Source organism: Rhinatrema bivittatum, chromosome 6 (genome assembly GCF_901001135.1).
Source record: "Rhinatrema bivittatum chromosome 6, aRhiBiv1.1, whole genome shotgun sequence".
NCBI lineage: Eukaryota > Metazoa > Chordata > Amphibia > Gymnophiona > Rhinatrematidae > Rhinatrema > Rhinatrema bivittatum.
In genome coordinates, this window is record NC_042620.1 from 178,455,732 (window position 1) to 178,475,589 (window position 19,858).

Genomic DNA, 19,858 nt, shown 5'->3' on the forward strand with positions numbered 1-19,858 from the left:
AAAGTTGAAAGGTGTATTAATACGATCCCTGGAAAGTTTCCCTGGGGGCAATGAAATATGTTTCATTTTATAAAGTGACTGAATGTGGTCTGTACATACCTGAAAGACTGAGCATTAATTTCTCCACAAAATCTTAATCCTTCTTAAATGGTCGAAAGGCACAGGCAGTCCAGCTCTTCTTGTTCCATGGGGAATTGGAGCTGTTATCAAATTAAAGTTGATCAATTTTTGGAGACTATTCCAGATGAGAAAAGATGATCTGGATTTAAGAATTAAAGCAGCACTAAAACTCATCATGTAGTTCAAGCACATTGCTTTTTGAACTTACATCATCCAAAATGGTCACACATGCAAATACCAGGCCAGTATCACATGTCCATTAAAAACACATTCAGATGAATGGCAGACAAAGAGAAATATCAGACATTTATCCACAGTGAATAAAAGCACCAGTCCAGAAATCCAAATGTTTGAGCTACTAGGGAGCTCAAGTAATTTAATAAGTAATGAACAATAGTGAAAATCATTTTGTACTTTATGGGCCAAATATTGTCTCATGCCCTTGGATTACCACCATCTGGTTTGTAAGATGCTTTGTAAAATAATGTTTTATTTTCCTTGTATATTTGATTGAATTTCAGTGGAAATAAGACCTAAGATTTTCATTTCCTTTTTTCTTTTGGAACTCTTGGTAGGTAAATGTCTACTTTCTGTATAGTTCAGACTAGCAGTAATTAAGAATTTCAATATGTCCTTCAAAAATCAAAGGGCATTAGAATTCACTAGTATGTTACTGAGTGTGGTCTCCTTTAATGAAATTTCAGCTATGTTTTTAGGGTTCTTATTGAAAAGACTACTTTGAAACAAGTGTGCTATGTTCTTCCCTCTGCTTCTTCCTAACACAATGTTTTTCCCGTTGATAAGCAGGGCTGAATTAGCCATGATCAGTGAGTGATGTCATCCGGTGGCACTGAACAGATCTGTCTGTCCAAGCTAATAGAGTTTGTGCTCTACTAAGCATGTGCAGGAATTCCCATGTAATCATTGCCTCAGAGTCTCCTCAGTCTGTTTTTATCCATGCTTTGCACAAATGAATTTTTCTGACTTTTCACAGATTTAATTCCTTAATCTAACTTCTTCTTAAATTCTATATACTCACTGTTTTCCAGCAACTCACAACAGAATTTTTCAGTGCTAGTAAGCCAGTAGGCTTTACTTAAGATGATAGAATATGGCATCAAAGAAAACAATGGATTAAATTCCTGCGCCTACAGACAAATCATGTCCATCACAGATAGACATGAACAATGTTACAACCAGCCAGACTATCCAGCATGTGGACAAATGTCCACAAGATCGCAAAGATAGCTGTCCTGTGGCCCAAAATTAGGTCAACATCGACAAGCCATCACATCTTTGCTTCCTGCAGGAGCAGCCAGAGCAAATCTTCAGGTGAGGGCTCTTTTCACTGAGATGATCCAGACTGGACAACCCCAGGTGCAAAGATTCTGAAAATGCCACTATCAACAGAGTCAGTCAGATCGCCTACCAAGGCAAAGCACCAAGTCTCATCGATGCATTCTGTGCTTTCAAAAAAGAAAAAATAATTAAACACAGCAGTGAACTAAAGTTTCATCACAAAAAGATGAATCAAAACCATCGAAGTCAACCTCTGAATGCTTGACACATGATGCTGTGAAACAGTCGATGAATGCTGCATCGAATCGCGTGATGATTAAAGCATCAATGCAACCAAAAAAGTGCATCAGGATACTCAACCCAACGTACGTCAGTCCCGTTGATGCACAAGGCACTAAAGCGCCCAAGGCACGCATTGGACCAGTCAACCAAGGGGATGTCTCAATTCTCGATGCATACTGCATCAAAGAAACCGACACATGTTGCATCAAGGTCCCCGATGTGACCTGCGTAGAACTACTCTGGAAGTAAGTAAAAGGAACCCTCAGCATACCAGCAATCCTCTAAGCTTGCATTGATGCAAACAACAAGCACCTTGATACACAAATATTGCAAACAACTCAGGTATTCCAGGTCAGCTTGGATGATGCTCCAAACCTTTCTCCACTATCCCACCACTCTTCGCAATCAAAACAAGCGGATCCTCATACTGCTTTTTTAATGCTCCCAGTGCACCCAGGTGATGCACTGGGAGTATGTGAAATATTAAAAGCTCCTCTGCCCTCGCAACTATATCCAGCATATAGTGCCTCCATGATGGAGGCAAGTCGTCAACTACCACCTTCCATTACCAGAGCACTGTCAATCTCTCAGCTACTGACACAAAGTCTTCACCTACAATCCACAGAACCAATTTTTTCATTTCTTCCTTTGGCTTCTAACCCTCCATCTGTTACACATTCAATTCTAGTCTCCAAAGAAGATGTTTCTCCTCTGACACCTGCCCAGAGATCATAACAGGCTATGGAACAAATAACAGACTTAATACATAGCTTCTTTGCCTCATTTGTTTCAGAGCCAGAACAACCAACCTTCCATCTAGCCTACCCCATCTAATCATATTCATCACAGATGATAATGCCAGATGTTCTGCCTTTGCCAACATTATTTTCCTTAGGGCATAGACGATAGTCCTCAAGTGAGCAACAAACACCTGTCTCATTTCCCTCCGGAATGCAGAATTCTCAGCCATCAAAGAGTTCTTCGTAGTCCAGCATTCAATTTTCAGAGAAGTGCCCTGGCAACTCCAAAGGCAACCTTTCTGATCCACCTCCGGGGCCACCGGACCATATGTCTCCATCTGAAGACCTAACATACTCTAAATTTGTAGAAAGATGAACACGGCACTAAACATAGTGCGTAAGGATCCAAATCCCAGGGCAGAAATCATGGAACTCCTAAAGATTCTGGACATTCTCCTTGGATAGGCAGGATGGTAGTCCTCACACATGGGTGACATCAGATGGAGCCCGCCACAGAAAACGTCTCTCAAAGTTTCTAGAACTTTGACTGGCACACTGAGCATGCCCAGCATGCCACTATCCGTGCGGCCACGCGGGGTCCCTCTTCAGTCTCTTTCTATCCGCAGTGCAGTTGTCTCACGGTGGTGAAGCTCTGTTCTGTCTTCAGAGTTCTTCATTGTTTTTCCTGTGATTTTTTTCACTGCCTTCATGTGGGTCCCCTTTCTTCGGTTCCCCCCTAGTCAGTGGAGTGGTACGGTAAGCTTTTACTTTCTTTGCAGTCGGTTCTGGGGGTTTTTTGGCATGGGTGTCCGCCCTGCACTACCCGCTCGTCAGCTTGAGGCATTGTCTCCTCTGGTTTCCAGCAATGCCCCCAGTGCCCGTGGACCTTGTCTTTGACTGATCTGTGTGAAGTCTACATCCTTTGCCTGGGGGCATCGCATGATGTCTAGGGTTGCCGTTTTTGCGACCAGATGACTCCTAAGGGTCGTCGGGTGCATTTAGATAAAATGGAGAAACGTTTTGGCCCCAGGAAGTCTGGCCCTCTATGCTGGCGTCCAGTGCGTCGACACCGCACGGTTGAAGGGGACCCATGGATACTGAATCCTCAGCATCCACCCCTGCTCAGGCTTCCCCTTTGGAAAGGGGCACCGGAGTTCTACCTTTGTCAGTGTCCTTTCATTCCAGGACATTGGATTCTTCACCCTCCTCGGTGCCAGGGAAAGACTGAGCCGAGCACCGGAGATCGAGAAAGCACCATCACCAGTCGCCATCTGGGCATGGCTCCAGTTCCAGGACGGCACTGGCATTAGCCATGTTGCCCCTGAAGTGGTCCTGCGGAGACCAGGCCTCGCCCTCTGTCAAACCCGGGAGTCTGAGGCACTCCCCACAGATTCCCATGTTGGTGCCGGTCACCGATCCCCCCTGTTTTTTAGGGCAATCCGGTGGTGCCTGCTCCTCCTCCACCTGCAATGTCGGCAGCCTTTGAGGAGGAACTGGATTGTAGGGTTCAGTTGGCAGTGCTCCGAGCCCTCAGGGGTATCGAGCTGCAGGCCCCATCGGTGCCCTCACCAATGCCGAAGCCCACGCCCTTGATCCTAGCACTGCTGCTGGAATGCCTTGATATATTACTCAGCGCCTTCCCTATGCATCCGGTACCCGGGGGTTCCTCGGTCCCCTGGCAGCCATTGTTGCCTTCCCCCTTGCGGACTATACCGATCAGTTCCTCTGAGGAGGAAGGCTCGTTGTTTCCAGGGCTCTTGGGGTCTCTGTTACTTAGACTGCTGCTTCCATCTCTTGCAGCGGGCCCTTTGGGGACCTCGATGCCATCGGAGCCCCTGGCACTTCCAGGGTTCCGTCCATGGGCAGTCAGCATGGATCCCCCGCTGACCTCTCCTGGAGATCTCAGCGAGGAGGAATCCTCATGACCCGTGGGATGAAGATACTTTCGAGTCCTCCTCCAAAAGGAGGAGCCCTTTTGACATCTAGCCATGTGCACAATCACGTGATGGTAATATCCCTTTAAACCAGGGACGCTGACAAGGGTGAGCAGGTTCGCCATCTTTTTTTGAAGACGGAAACAGATGGAGCAGCGTTCAGACGAGCTCGTTATGGATTTGAAAAAGGCTACATTTACTCAAACACTTTGGATATAATTTGAGTGGACTCTCCTGAAGAAGATTCGTCGAAACTGGGCCTCGTTGGGGCAAGTGCCACTGAAAAAGATCCGCGTTTCGAACAACAATCTAAGCTAAGTAATTTTCTGTCTCTCTAGGGATTGGTGACCTGAAACCCTTGGTTCAGCACACAGTGTTTCACTTTGTTCTTAACCTTCTTTAAAACATTTAAATGGACTGAGCAGTCAACAAGATAAAAGATGCAAGTTGGTTAAGCAACATCAATTTTTAATCATATATAACAAATAATAAAAAATAGGATAAATAAAAAAATTTTTGTAAAAATTAAAAGTGGTGGAAGGTGGTGCTCATGATTATAATACTAAATTGAGCTAGACACCAAGGTTTGGTGTTCTGGCAATTATATGAAGCATCATCTGACACTTCATAATCTTTTTATAATTGGGGGACACTGAGGTGTATTTATAAAAAATTGTTCTTTAAAAAAAATTTAAGATATACTTTATTTAATGAGAATAACATTCGATTAGTGTGCGGGTTCATTTTATGGATTATTAACAGAAAAGAGCAAGTTTGTTTACTGTAAACAGTGTTTTTTTTAGATAGCAGGTTAACTTAGCCCTGAGATGCCCACCCTCCTCCCTGGAGAGTACACTATCCTGCTACTAACTTTCAGGTCGATACAGTAAGGCCGCGGTAGAAACAGTGCGGCAGTATCAGACGCACCCTTCCTCCCCGCACGCACAGTTCTCTTGACTTAGCGCCTGATACTCTCTTCTAATTGCATGCAAATGCATGCCGCGGCTTTAAAGCGTTAGGGAAGGGTTATGCCCGCGTAACCCATTTTACTGTATAGGCGCTTAATACAGCGCCTATACAGTAACCTGGGTGTGCTGGTACCTGTCATTTCAAATGTCATTTCAAATGACATTTGAAATGACAGGCACCAGGAATTGTAAAAAAAAAACCAAAAAACCAAAAATATGTAAAAACCAGAGTGTTATAAAAAAAAAAATTTTTAAATACCTGTCACTTTCATGCGGTCATCCAGGCAGCGGCGTGGGTCCAGGCGGGCGGCGGCGGCAGGAGCCGGGTGTTCGATCGAGGCCACGGGCGGGTAGGCGCGTGTTCGATTGGGCGGGCGCGGCAGCGGGATCCGGGGGGCGGGTGGGCGCGTGTTCAAACGAGGCCGGGTCGCACAGGCGAGCATTAATTCAGGCGGAGGGAGCCGGCAACCCCCACAGGCAGAGGGAACCGTGGGCCGTTTTCGCCACCGGTTCCCTCTGCCTGGATGAATGGCCGTGCGATTTCAGCGCTGAAGGCAGTCACATGCCGTGACGTCACGGCATGTGACTGCCTTCAGCGCTGAAATCGCACGGCCATTCCTTCACTGCCGGTGGCCGTGCATTCATCCAGGCAGAGGGAACCGTGGGCCGTTTTCGCCACCGGTTCCCTCTGCCTGGATGAATGGCCGTGCGATTTCAGCGCTGAAATCGCACGGCCATTTCTTCACTGCCGGTGGCCGTGCATTCATCCAGGCAGAGGGAACCGTGGGCCGTTTTCGCCACCGGTTCCCTCTGCCTGGATGAATGGCCGTGCGAAATCGGGAGGAAGGGAGAAGGGACTGCCGTAGCAGGCCCGAGCCTTGCTACTTTTTCGTTTTTTTTTGCTTCGGGAGGAGGAGACCGGACTGGGGCTACACCGGAGACCGGACGGGCTGGACCGGAGACCGGACGGGACCAGGGCGGATAAGCAATGTTTTTTACACTACACTACACTACACTAACTCCTACTAGGGGGAGGCGGTAAACTAACACGTTAAGGCCGCGGCAAAACAGCGGGTTACTGAGGAGATAGTATCAGCGCCCGTTACAGTATCGGAGGGGAATAGCTAATTCCTTCATTATACAGCTTTTTCGTTCATTTACATGCTGGGTGCGGAAAGGGTTATGCGTCTGTTTTAGGAAGCGCTAGGGACGCGTGAAACTGGAGACTGTATCGCTGAATCGCCTTACTCGTCTGTATTGTGCGCTCCCAGCACGTTACAGACGGGCAATCTTTAACTGCACGTTACTGTATCGACCTGTTTGTTGTAGACTGAGGAAACTAAGAAAGAACTCTTGCACATGCTCAGTAGGGCTCAAAGGTTTACGAGCTTGGAGAGACAGATCTGTTCAGTGCCACTGAATGACATAACCCATAGATCATGGTAATTCATTCTGCTATTTATGGAAAAAAACATTTATGGTAAGCAAATTTTCTCATATGGCCAAATGTTCTTTCCTTATTCACATTTGCAGGTTTGTATGGTGACTGTGCCATTTTCTAATTCTTCATGCCAAAGAATTGTGTGATTTCTGCTTTTCTTGCTAAAATTTCCCAAAATGCTTTAAGATGATAGATTACAATAGAACAGGACTGGGCTAGGGTGTCCTTAATAATCTGCCTTTGTTTTGCATCATATACCAAACTTCGGGATCTGCCATTTAACATATGACCATTGTCACTGTCAGAAAAAGGTACTCAGTTCGATGGATCTTTGGTCTAACTCAGCATGGTACATCTTATGTTCTTAAACTCATGTCTCTTAGGACTACAAGCTGTACTGAAGACCTAGAGCTAAATCCTGTAAATGTTATTCCTAAGCCTCCCAGTTGTCTTCTGGACTTCTTTATTCAAATAAAGGAAAATATTCAGTGTCTTGTATGGTTTAAAGGAGAGCAGCTGTCTATATGGTCTGTAAACCTATTTGAAGAAGAAGGCAACAGCGATATAATCATTCAGACTAAAAGTATTTTCCATTTTTAGAGCTGTAATCACTTGGCGCAGGCTCTTAGCTAAACAGATCGCCTGAAGAGAGGTGATGTGAATTATGCAGGTCTATGACAGCATTATGGAGTGATTTTCCTCTAGGTTTATTCCGAAGGACCTTATGCTGGAAGGCTGCCTGATCTATGTTTCACCACTCCTCCAGCAAACTGTTCTAAAACCACTAGGAAGAACAGGGCATCTACACCAGATTAAAAATGAAATTCAACAAAAATATTTTCAGTTCAATTTCTTTGATGTCTTTTTGCTTTGTCTTTCAAAAGGAGCAAAAGGATGCTTGAATCCTAATAGAGAATCATTTTGTCTGCAAGTAATGTCTATTATTATAAGCCCTTTGAAAATACAATGATTTACTTTTTATGCTTGTTCATGTTGCTTCCCCTGCAAAATAGAAAAAGTAAAATGCAACAGAATATGCCATTGATAGCCATACCTTTTGCCTTTCGCAATGCTCATGGTTACAGTGGAAGTAAATGGCAGTTCTCTTGTAAAAGAGGGAAAAAAACTGCATTAGATTGCAAAATTCTAGCCCTACATAATAAACAGCTGTGTTTTGGGAAAATAAAATTAACATGAAACACAGTCTCAATTAATTATCCCTGTAACTACAGCTCCCTACAAGACTGTTTCTTTTAGCTGTGCTGGTTTTTAAATTTTCTCTTAATTGTTTAGTTTGCTTCAAACCATATGTTCCTTACTGTAGTACTTAGGAAATGAGTGAGTATGTCTATGACAGCTATAAAATAAAGCAAGGTAAGTCACAGATCGTGTACTTGCTGTGCTGGAAGCTCAGAATCCCCCGCTGCTTTGTATAATTAATGTGGAGCTGCAGTGTGATGTACTTTCCATGCTGGTGCCCTTAAATTATGCATGCTAAACTAAAATTTACTTTCATGAAAATAAAATATGACCTAGAAAGACGCATCCTCCCATCCCTCTGCACTCATTTTTAACCTTTTAAAGAAGCTACTTAATTTCAGTGTGTTCATTGTGTGAATCTGGTGGGCATTTGGTTTTAAACCACTGGGCGATCACCAGGGATTATAAAAACACATATTTAAGCAGTATTTGAGTGTTTATCTTTAACTAAAAAACAAGTTGATAGGTCAGGTGGCTTAGTAGCAGTGCTGCCAAAGGTGCAGTAAACGCACAGCAGGTCCTGCAGGGTGTCGTCTGCACTTGTAGTGGTAAACAGGATTACTCCTTATCTGTACTCTATTGGTGTTTGATTCTTATGTGTGTGTGTACTAGGTCAGTTTGGCATTCTTCTCTATGTGTTTGGAACAGCATTGGCTTGACTCTACTGATCCAAATAATTATAGGCTTATCTAATCATTACCTTTGCTCTCCAAAATCCTTGAATCTGCAGTCTTAGATCAGTTAAATAGCCACCTTAAGAAATTCGATCTTCTAGATCCTCAGCAATATGGTTTTCGGCGAGCTCTCAGCACCAGGACCTTATTGCTTTCTCTTCCAGATATTCTAAGGCATAGAATAGATTCCGGTCAGCGATTTCTTTAGACATTTCAGCAGCTTTTGATACTATTGACCATAGCATTTTACTCTTTCATCTACAGGAATGTGGCCTATGCAGTAATGTTCTTAATTGGTTTCAGTCTTATCTTTCTCAATGCTCTCAAGTCATTAAATTCAAAGGCAAATTTTTTAACCCCTCCAATATTATAACTGGCATCCTACAGGGTTCTGCACTCTCTTCTATTCTTTTCAACATATATTTAGCTCCCATTTGCAAAATTCTTTCCTCCTTGACTGACTGATACAAACTGTATGCTAATGACTTACAGTTTGACATTCGTATTCACCCTTCTTGGAATAATACTTTGAAACACCTAGACATCTGTCTCTCTGCAGTAACCAAATGGTTGACACAACAAATTATTATTAAATATGTCCAAAACAGAATTTGCCATTCATCATCCATACCTTTCTTTCAAGGAAAAGACTATTACTCTAAATAGCATAACCTTCCCTATTAAAGATCACATTAAGAGCCTTGGCATTATCCTTGACAATATACTTTCTTTTCGCCCCCAGATTAATCAAGTTATAACCCAAGGTTTTTATAGACTTCGTGTTCTTGCAGGTCTTAAAAAACTACTACATTCATGAGTTTCTTACAGTTCTCCAAGCCTCCATATTCCTTATCATCGATTATTGCAACAGTGTATATACTGGTCTCTCTGTCATCATTACGTCCCCTACAGTTGTTCCTTAACTCAGCTGCACGTTTGTTGGCAGGTTTAAAACGAAATGAACACATCACATCAACCTTAATTGACCTGCATTGGCTTTCTATCAGTGAGCGAGTCAAATTCAAGATTGCAATGCTCATTTTTAAACTACTAACAGGCCGATTCAGTAAAAGTAGCAGGAGAGCGGGCGAGCGCACAGGCCACTCTCCTGTGCGCGCGATTCAGTATTTAATTGAGGGCCCGCTGGGGACACTAGCGCGTCCCTAGCACCTCTTTTTTGACAGGAGCAGCGGCTATCAGCAAATTTGACAGCCGACGCTCAATTTTGCTGGCGTCGGTTCTCAAACCCGCTGACAGCTGCGGGTTCGGAAAACAGACGCTGGCAAAATTGAGCGTCTGGTTTTCAACCCGCGGGCCGATTTTACATTTTTAATTTTTTTTTTTTTTACTTTGGGATCTCCGATTTAATATAGCCATGATATTAAGTCGGAGGTTTTACTGCTTTTCTGTGCACTTTCCTGGAGCCGGCAGAAATTAATGCCTACCTTTGGGTAGGCGCTAATTTCTGAAAGTAAAATGTACGGCTTACATTTGCATGTAAAATGTGCGGCTTGCATTTGCATGTTGTGGGCGCTATTAGTTTCAGGGGGGTTGGATGCGCGTTTTCGACGCGCTATTACCCCTTACTAAATAAGGGGTAAAGCTAGCGTATCGGCCTGTTAATGATCAAACATGTCACTGTGCTAACGCTATACTGAAATTTTATCAACTGACAAGAGCGCTTCACTCCTCCCAGCGTGGCCTATTTGAGATGCCCTCCCCTAAGCTTGTGCGACTCCATATGACTTGCAAATGTGCTTTCTCCATTGCAGGGCCATCCCTCTGGAATTCTTTCCCAATTGACATTAGACAATGTGATTCTATCAAGAATTTCAGAAAACAAATTAAAATCTATGGGGTAGATTTTAAAACCCCGGCACCCGGAAATCTCAAGCCTTTCTCGCGCCAGGCCAATTTTTAAATGGGCCCGGTCATGCGCGTAAACCCCGAGACGTATAAGTGCCAGGGCTTTAAAATGGGGCAGTCTGTGGAGAGGGGTGGTCCGGGAGGTGGGGCGGGGGCTAGAGGCGCCTGACACAGTGGCCATTTGCTGCTGTGCCAAGAGTTCACACGCCGGCAGGAACAAAAGGTAAAACAAAAAAAAAACTGGGGTAATTAGGATAGGGGGAGGGCAGGGAAGGGGAAAGGAGGTTAGGGTAGGGGGTTGGGAAGGCCCTGATGTGTCGCTGCGCATATTAGCAAATTTATACCCCCCCTTGCGCATGCCGACCCGAAATTTTATAACATGCACACACATGTTATAAAATTGCACGTCTATGTGTGCGCACCGAGTAGCATGAGCACATGCATGCGTGTGCATAAGTTTTGAAAATCTACCCCTATTTGTTCAACCTGTCCTTTTGTTAATTCTATTTTTATTTTAATTTATACTTTTATTTTTATGTTGTAATTTAGTTAAGTTAGTTTTTAATTTCATGCTTTAATTTTACTTGTGCTTTTATATTTGATTTTATGATTAATTTTATATGATTGTATTATTTTGTTTGTATGTTTTATGCTATAACTATACTCTTGTTCATAGCCTAGACATTTTAAGTATTAGGTGATTCATACATTTTAATAAATGTAAATGTGTATCTGTACAATGCTATGTATTCTAGTAGTGCTTTAGAAATGATAGTAGTAATAGTGGGGCAGATTTTCAAACGTACACACGGGCATTCTACCCGGCACATACACATGCACGCCCGTTTTTATAAAATGCGAGCATGTTATAAATGGGGGGTCAGCACATGCAAGGGGGTGCACACTAGTGCATCTTGCGCACGCCATCGCCAGTGGCCTTTCCTTGTTCCCTCACCAAACCACTTCAGATGGTCCTAATTGCCTCTGCAAGAATCCTCTCAAACGCCAAAAAAAGAGACCACATCACTCCAATCCTTCAGCACCTCCACTGGCTTCCGATTAAATACAGGATCCAATTCAAGTCCATAATGATGATACACAAGGCACTACACAACATAGCTCCTCTCAACTTAACGTTTCAAATTCAGCTACACACCTCCATGAAACCGACGCGAAGTGCATATCAGAACAGACTAATCACCCAACCGGCTAAATCCTCCCTGAGGAAACGCGCGCTTTCCACAGCGGGCCCTTCACTATGGAACTCGCTACCTCCAGACCTCCGCCTTGAACCTGACCACGCTACATTCAAAAAGAAACTTAAGACTTGGTTGTTTAAACAAGCATTCCCAGAAAGCTAAAAGCAGGAAGAAAGTCATGTTTCAGACTATTCGCTCTCTCCCCATCCCACAGCATATAACTTCACAAAGAGACCAGTTGAAATAATCGGGTCATTTATTTATCTTATACCTTTATAATCATATATATTATATTCAATCATGTTAGAACCTTATAACCACGCTATTTATTTATTAGGTATTATTTATTAACTGTCAGCAATATATACTAATTCGTTAATTTAATTAATATGTTCAATGTTTATGTTCAATGTCCAATGTTCAATGTTAATTAATTAATATGTTCAATGTTCAATGTAAACCACTAAATGAAGCGATAGTTCTTGTTTCTTGTAAACCAGGGTGATATGTATTTTATACAGGAACCTCCGGTATATAAACCCTATAAATAAATAAATAAATTAACCTTCCCACCCCTTCCCCTAACCTATCTCCCCAGCCCTATCCTAACCCCTCCCCCAAAATTTTAATTTACCTTCTGCGCCTACCGGCAGCCTGTCAGCACATGATCACCCAGCTCAGTGGCAAATGGCCGCTGTGCTTGGAGGCCTTTGTCCCCGCCCCTGGATCGCCCCTTTTGTAAAGCCCTGAGACCTAGATGGGTCCCGGGGCTTTACGCACATCGCCGGGCCTTTATAAAATAGGCCCGGCGCGCATAACACCCACCTACGCGCATAAGTCCTCTGGATTTACACTTGTAGGGCTTTTAAAATCCGGCCCAGTATGTTCAGGCTTGGAAATAGGGCTGACATTAACACACCATAGGGCTAGAAATATATTTGTTTATATTTCATAGATTCTGTTGGAAACTCCATAAAAGTAATATCATGTCAGGTGAGGAATCTGTATACTTTCAGACACCCAAGAGCAGGGCATTCCAAACTTTTAGCCAATGTTACCCAGTTTTAGCACTTGAAAATTCACATCTCCTGGGGACATCGAGAACAAATAAGCAGTTGTGCGGTCCCCTCCAACTATCACTCCACACTCATCTTCCCTACATAAGAACATGCCATACCGGCTCAGACCAAGGGTCCATCAAGCCCAGCATATTGTTTCCAACAGTGGCCAATCCAGGCTATATAAGTACCTGGCAAGTACCCAAAAACTAAGTCTATCCCATGCTATTGATGCTAGTAATAGCAGTGGCTATTTTCTAAGTCAACTTGATTAATAGCAGGTAAAGGACTTCTCCACCAAGAACTTATCCAAACTTTTTTTAAACCCAGCTACACTAACTGCACTAACCTCATCCCCTGGCATTAAATTCCAGAGTTTAATTGTGCGTTGAGTGAAAAACAAACTTTCTCTAGTTAGTTTTAAATGTGCTACATGCTAACTTCATAGAGTGCCCCCTAGTCCTTCCATTCTCCAAAAGGTAAATAACCGATTCACATTTACCTGTTCTAGACCTCTCATGATTTTAAACACCTCTGTCATATCCCCCAGCTGATCTCCTCTCTCAGCCACTACTTTTTCTAGTCAATCTTGTCTCTCAATTTATATAGCTAATCCTTCTCTAGCTGATCCAACCCTCAAACCTCTCCTGCATCTGACTCCTCCCATAAAGCAGCCCCTTTTCTAAACATTCCTCTGACCAGGGTCAACATTAACATTTTCCTTTGTTTGGACCCCAAGCCAAAGATGGATGACAGCTGGTAAGAAGACAGGCAGGGTGATGACAAGGCAACATTTTTCTCTTGAGTAGATTCAGTGGTAGGAGAGAAGAGCTGTGGCAATCTCCAACTGCTTCTGCACTCTAGGCCCTCCTGCCCGGTCCTAAGCCTGACTATGATCTGCAAGTAGCAGCAGCATTAAAAATGAAAGTCACTGTGGGACCTATGAGCCAGTGCAAGCTCACAGGCCCTGCATCAACACCAATCCCTCCTTGTGCAGGACTTCCTAATACCACAAAAAATCATGCGAGGGCAGGACCACTGCAAGACCTTGAGTGCATGCTGGCTGACAGGCCCCATGATGATTTCCACTACTAATGCTGTTGCTTGTGCCTAAAGAATGCTACCATTTATGGCACTTATGACCCCAGCTATGATTTTGTGACTCCATTTGGGGTCCCCGCCCAAAGTTTGGGAAACCCTGCCCTAGAGTGTGGTACTGTCCTTTTGAGTTGTGTGAGCCCACAAGAAGAATTGAATTGCATTGCATTTAATGCCTTCTTTTTAGTATTTGGAGGTCCCGAGATGTATGGGTATCTTCATAGGCAGCCAGTTTGTTTCTCTTTATTCAAGCTGTTTTATAAAGTCCTGCAGTATCAGAAACAAACACTGTTTTAGTCATTACATAGACTGCAGTTCAATTAAAATCTCAGTAGTTATGGAAAATTTACAAGAAACAAAAAAATCTAAACTAGCAATTTTGAAGTCCCAGTAAAAGGAAACATGTTGGGATTTATGCAAATATTCTACTGCAATTAATTAGCTATGTGTTTTTCCAAATCAGAACGTGAACCTTTTGGCTGTCACATACCTTGGCATTGCCCCATGTTAGAGTTGCTGCCTCCTCAAGAAATACTAGAAATTTGTTCAAAATATTTTATAGGTTTTCCATGTATTTAGAATTCTGACTCAAAATAAATTTTAGCAGATGTTATATTTGCTGTCTCTTTTTCTGGAGAATTCGGTTTGACCTTGAGATTCTAAGAGTTAACTTGAAGGATGCATGCCATTGTGGTAGTCATTTGGCACTGTGGTGCCATTTGAAGCATGATCTAGGCAATATTGTTAGTCTATAACACTTTCAAGGCCAGTGTCATGGACTTGGGAGAGTGAATCCTGGGATGCCTGACAGACAGCACTAAGGCACGGTGCAGAATTATGAGGCAGAGGCGTGATCAGTCAGGCAAAGGTCAAGGCAGGCAGACTCCATATGGAAACAGAAAATAAGCAAGGTTCAGGGCCAGCAGCAGACTGAGGCAAGTTCAGGAACAAGGCTGGATCACAATATGAGGTCAGAATCAGGAACAGCCACTCACAGAAGAACCAAAAAACCAAATTGGTTGCTAGGCACTGTGAGGAGCCATTGGTGAGTACTCATCCAGCCTGTAAGCCACATCCAGCACTGTAAGCCACTGGAACTGTCCTCCCAGCTCTGTGCTCTTCACTCCCCCTCGGTGACCATCTTATTTTCTATATAGGCGTGTATTTATACTGAGGCAGTCTCAGTCAGTTGTCAGAGCTTGGTCCTACCTTCTGGATCTTGAACCTTGTGTCCACTTCTGATCCAGAAGATGTCAGTTTCATTCAGTTTCTTCATCCAGCACTTCTGTTGTGCTCCTTTGGGGCCTCTGGGATTTTTGGTTACTTCCTGCTCCTTGTCCTGTGTCCTGCCTCTCGCTTCTTGTCCATGTCAGGGTTACCCCCGTTTCTCATGCCTCCCTGGCCACCAGCAGCAGAGGGCTCAATGTGAAGGAAAGGTGGCTAGTCTAGGTGGAAGTCCCATCTACAGATGATGGCCAGGATTCGAATTTCCTGGTACTAGGCCACTCACTTTTGGGGCAACCCACAGTCTACAAATGTTACAGGCACCTGCTCATGTTTGTGAGCTTCCTTTATACTAGAGCAGTGCTGATGTCATCAGTCTGCGCCACAGGAAATCCTGGAAGCTGGCCTTATAAAGCTGGTGAGTTGCTTCTGCCCTTACTCAGAGCAGCAAGATACATGAAGAGTAGGATGCCAGGAGCCTCACCGGGGAGGCTCCAGCAGGTCGCAGGACACAGCACTGGACTTGGAACCAGATGTACAGATCACTGACCATGATGCAGCACCCCTTGGTTGGTGGCATGTTGCAACTGGCTTTTGGGGTGTGCAAACTATGCTGCTGCACAGGGCACACCGTACATAAGGGTGTGCCTATTCTGCCTGCTCATTTAATCAGTGTAGTGTTGCTGGTCCAAAGGCGGTAACACACTGCTGTAAGCTGCCTCTTCTAATGACAGGCACCCCTTTTTTTCCCCAGTACATTCCTTCACAAATCACCAGTCCTCCCTATGAGAATCACACTGCACCACCCTCCGTGCAGTCCACATCCCACTGGCAGGGGGAAAGCAGCCACAGTGCTTCTCACCTGTAACTGCTTGCTTCCTCCTCTGCTGGCTTACAATAAAGTTTGAGACACGCAGGGCCCATAGTTTTGTGGGACCTGCTAGTCCTGCATGGATCAAACTATTGAGCTGGCAGAGGAGGAAGCAGGTAGTCACAAGTGAAAAGCACTATGGCTGCTTTCTTCTTGTTTTGGAGGAGGATTGCAGAAAGTAAATGGAGGCCAGAGTGAGAAAAGGAAGGGGTTAAAAATGAATGAGTAGAGAGAGAATTTGGGATGAGTGAGCAAGTGGTTGGACGGGTGAGAGAGCAAAGGGAACTGGAGAAAAAATGAGCATGTGGCCTGAATTGGGGGGGGGGGGGGGAGTGAAAGGGTGCACACTTAAGTGAAAGGGAGAAAGTGACAAAAGAACAAATCTGATATGGGGCAACACGTCTTCTTTTAGTCCATACTGGAAGTCCAGGAACATGAAAGTCCACTTGTCACAGTAAACATAAGTGACACATGATTTTTTTAACCTTATTTTATTACATTTTTGGATATTTAGCCCACCTTTCTAAATAATGCTTATGGACGTTTGCAATGAGTAGTGCAAAATAAACACCAAAATGTAGGTTATTCACACCTATAATTTTCTTTCATTGTTACCTAGTGAATGCTTAGACTTTCCAACCATCTCAGAATATTGTGGCTGTACGACTGGACTGGAAAGCCAAAAGTGTAAAACAAATGCAGTTATCTGAGTCTAGTGCATGGCATGAGTCACAGTTACTTTGGAGAAGATCTCGAGTAGTCAGTCAATTTCTGTTTAGTATCCACACATAATGTGCATCAAAATTATAGAATTTAACAACAGGCTTCAAAACCATCAGCAAGTGCTGGCTTTTCTTTTCAGCTGTACTTTTTGTTTACCTAATAGAACTGTTTCTTATTATCCCCCTGCATTTCTTCCATAAAATTTTAGAGCTATTGATTTAAAAAAGAGATGTGCAGCACAGGTGCTCAACAAACACAAATGGGTCTTGTTTTCAAGGTAACCAAGTTATGCAAATTAACTTGATTCTCAGGCCAAATATTTGCAGATATGCCTGATAAATATTCATTTTAGATTTACTGTTTGTGGTCCTTAAGGATGAGATTTGTGAACATCTCATCTAAAGAAATGCGAGCCTAGAATCCTGCCTTCTGTTCATAATAAAGTTGTAGACATCTGTCACTCAGTTAATTTATTTGCTCATGACTTACAAGATGGAAACTTAATATTTCAGCTTTTGACCAACTTGAACCCTTCCCACAAAATGTATTGAGAATTTTCTGCTCAATCAGAATAAACATCTGTTTAATAAAGATGTTGAGCTTTACATTGTAAAGGTGATAGTGTATATATTCAATCCTAAAGATAGATTAAATTATACCCTTCAATACTTTTTGGGGCTCTGGAATGGAAGATCTCATGAACTAGTTGAAATCTCTAGACACAGATGTTCAGGAACTGAATATATTAGGGATTCTGAATACTACAGAAATCAAAATGCTGCCTCCAGCAAAATACTGGAGATTTGACATGTAATCATGTAGAAGAGTTTTGCATCTCAGCTGTGGGCTTGCTGAGTCTGCTAAAGGTCACCAAAAGAAAGGAGGATAAAATGGGAGCAAGACAGTCATATATGGTGTGCTTTGGTTTTGTGTTTTAGTTTTGTTAATTGCACGTTAGCAAAAAAAGATCCCTAAAATCATGCATGATAGTAGGTCATATGGATTCAGAGTTAATCACTAAATTTCCATGTCTGGACAAGCATCTGAATACCAAACTGGAATACTACTGCCTTATTAATTGTAAGAAAGCTGTGGCAGGGAAGTAATACGGTTGTCATGCCGTGTTACATGTCATGCAAATTGCCCTCTGGTTAAAATTTTGATCATCATGTAAAAATCATGTCTGTATGCCACCTGAGTTTAGATTCCAGTACCTCAAATGATGTGCTGTAGTACTCAATGCCATTTGTTCCATGCATTACTGGCAGTTTTTCCAAGGGATAACTGACATCAATAGCTAGCAGGAATCAATTGCTGAATGTAAGAGTCAAGTATAACAGAAACCAGGGACACTAGATTTTATAAATAGAACCATTCTACCAACCGATATATTACTTCTCCAAACAAAAGACTAAGGTAAAATTTCCTGGCTGAGGCTTACTTCTTAAATCATCCTTATATGAAAATGAAAACCACTTTAACCTCATCATTCCCTCTCTTGTGTCTGAAGGACCTACTGTCTTACATAGCAGATTTCTCCCATTATTGCTCCTGAAATTTTGTGAAATCTCATTCATTTGTTGATGAGTATGACCAGTTTCTGCTACTTAGGTTAGGAATGTTGCTAAAATAACACATGCAGACACATGGAGGTCCATATTCAGCTGCTGGCTGGCTAGGAAGTAAACTGATAAATATACCCATGCTGCTGACTATACCCAGCTATTTTAAAGGTAGTGAGACAAGACTTTTTGCTCTTTGATAGGGTTTTTCAGCTAACTTAACCAGATGATAACATGCTGCCCTGGGTTGCACTTGGACCTCTCCTGATATAGCCCGATAAATTTTATCCTGCTATGTCGAGGGTAGTCAGACCAGTGGGATTTTTAAATATGCTGAATATGAATCTCATGAATTTTAGATATGGTCACCTTTTTTCATATGGGACAAACTGAAGTTGTTCTGATTTTACCCCATTTCAGGCATGGGAGATGTAATGCTGACTTTCTCATTACCCTTCACATCCTTTCTTGTACTCAATGATGCCCAGTTTTTCACCTCTATTTGTATAGCCACATGGGCATTTTATCTGATAGATTACAGTCTGATGTATATTTCCTGAAATAATTTATAACTCAGATTGTTAACTATATGCTGGAATACACCTCTTCTGAACCATCTTCCTCTTTATGGCTCATGTATAAAGGCTAGTCCTTGCAGCTGGAAAGAGGAGGGGAAATGTATGGTGGCTGATCAGCAGTCTTCTTTGGGGAAATTATGCAACATTGTGCATAAATTAGCTGGCAAAAATCTGCATAAAGTACACCAATTTCCAAGTGGACTTTGATGCAAAATTCCTCTTTGAAAATTATCCCTGCAAAATTACATGAAGTAATTTGCTGTGAAAATTTATTAGCATACTTTTTAAAATCAAAAAGTATTGTGCGTAAATCCCAACCTCATCCAGACTCCACTCCTGGAATGCCTCTTCATCGGTAAGCAGTCATGAATCTCCCATAATGTGTGACATCATCTGATGGCACCAACATGGACCAAATTTTCAGAATTCTGTAAAGACTTTACTAAGCATGCAAGGGAGTTCCCTACATGTGCTATCTTGTGAGCCCCTCAGTCTTGCTTCAGCAAAGCTACCATACAGACATATTCCCAGTCTCTCTCTTGACAGTTTGTTTTCTGGCCCTTTTATTGGCCTGGTTTTTCTGCCTCCTCGCATCTTTTTTCCATGCCACTGCCTTAGCATCCTCTCAACAGAACTTTTCAATTCTGCAAAAAAAAAAAAAAAAAAGAAAGAAAATAGGGAAGTATGGGGCCAAGAAGACCATAGTCAGTGACTTCAGGATCTGCATCCGTGAGTGCCGGATGTCCATCACTCTCATTTGGTTTGACATCATTGCCTATGACCAGATCATGACTTTCAGCTGCTCTGGTTGTGATAAGATGTTATCATGGGTGCCGAAACACCATGCCTAAAAAATGCAGGACAGAAAGCTCAGCAGAACTGCTCCTTGTCCCAGAGTGAGATGCCAATGTATGCTCTGTGCATAAAATCTAAGCAGTATGACTTTCTCTACTGCACGTCA

General features: G+C 42.9%; 1 protein-coding gene across 5 annotated transcripts in view; it reads left to right on the top strand.

The window, feature by feature from the left end:
* Positions 1 to 19,858, top strand: part of VPS8 (VPS8 subunit of CORVET complex) — an 818,099-nt gene that overhangs the window by 588,913 nt on the left and 209,328 nt on the right. The gene's annotated exons all lie outside the window — the stretch shown is intronic.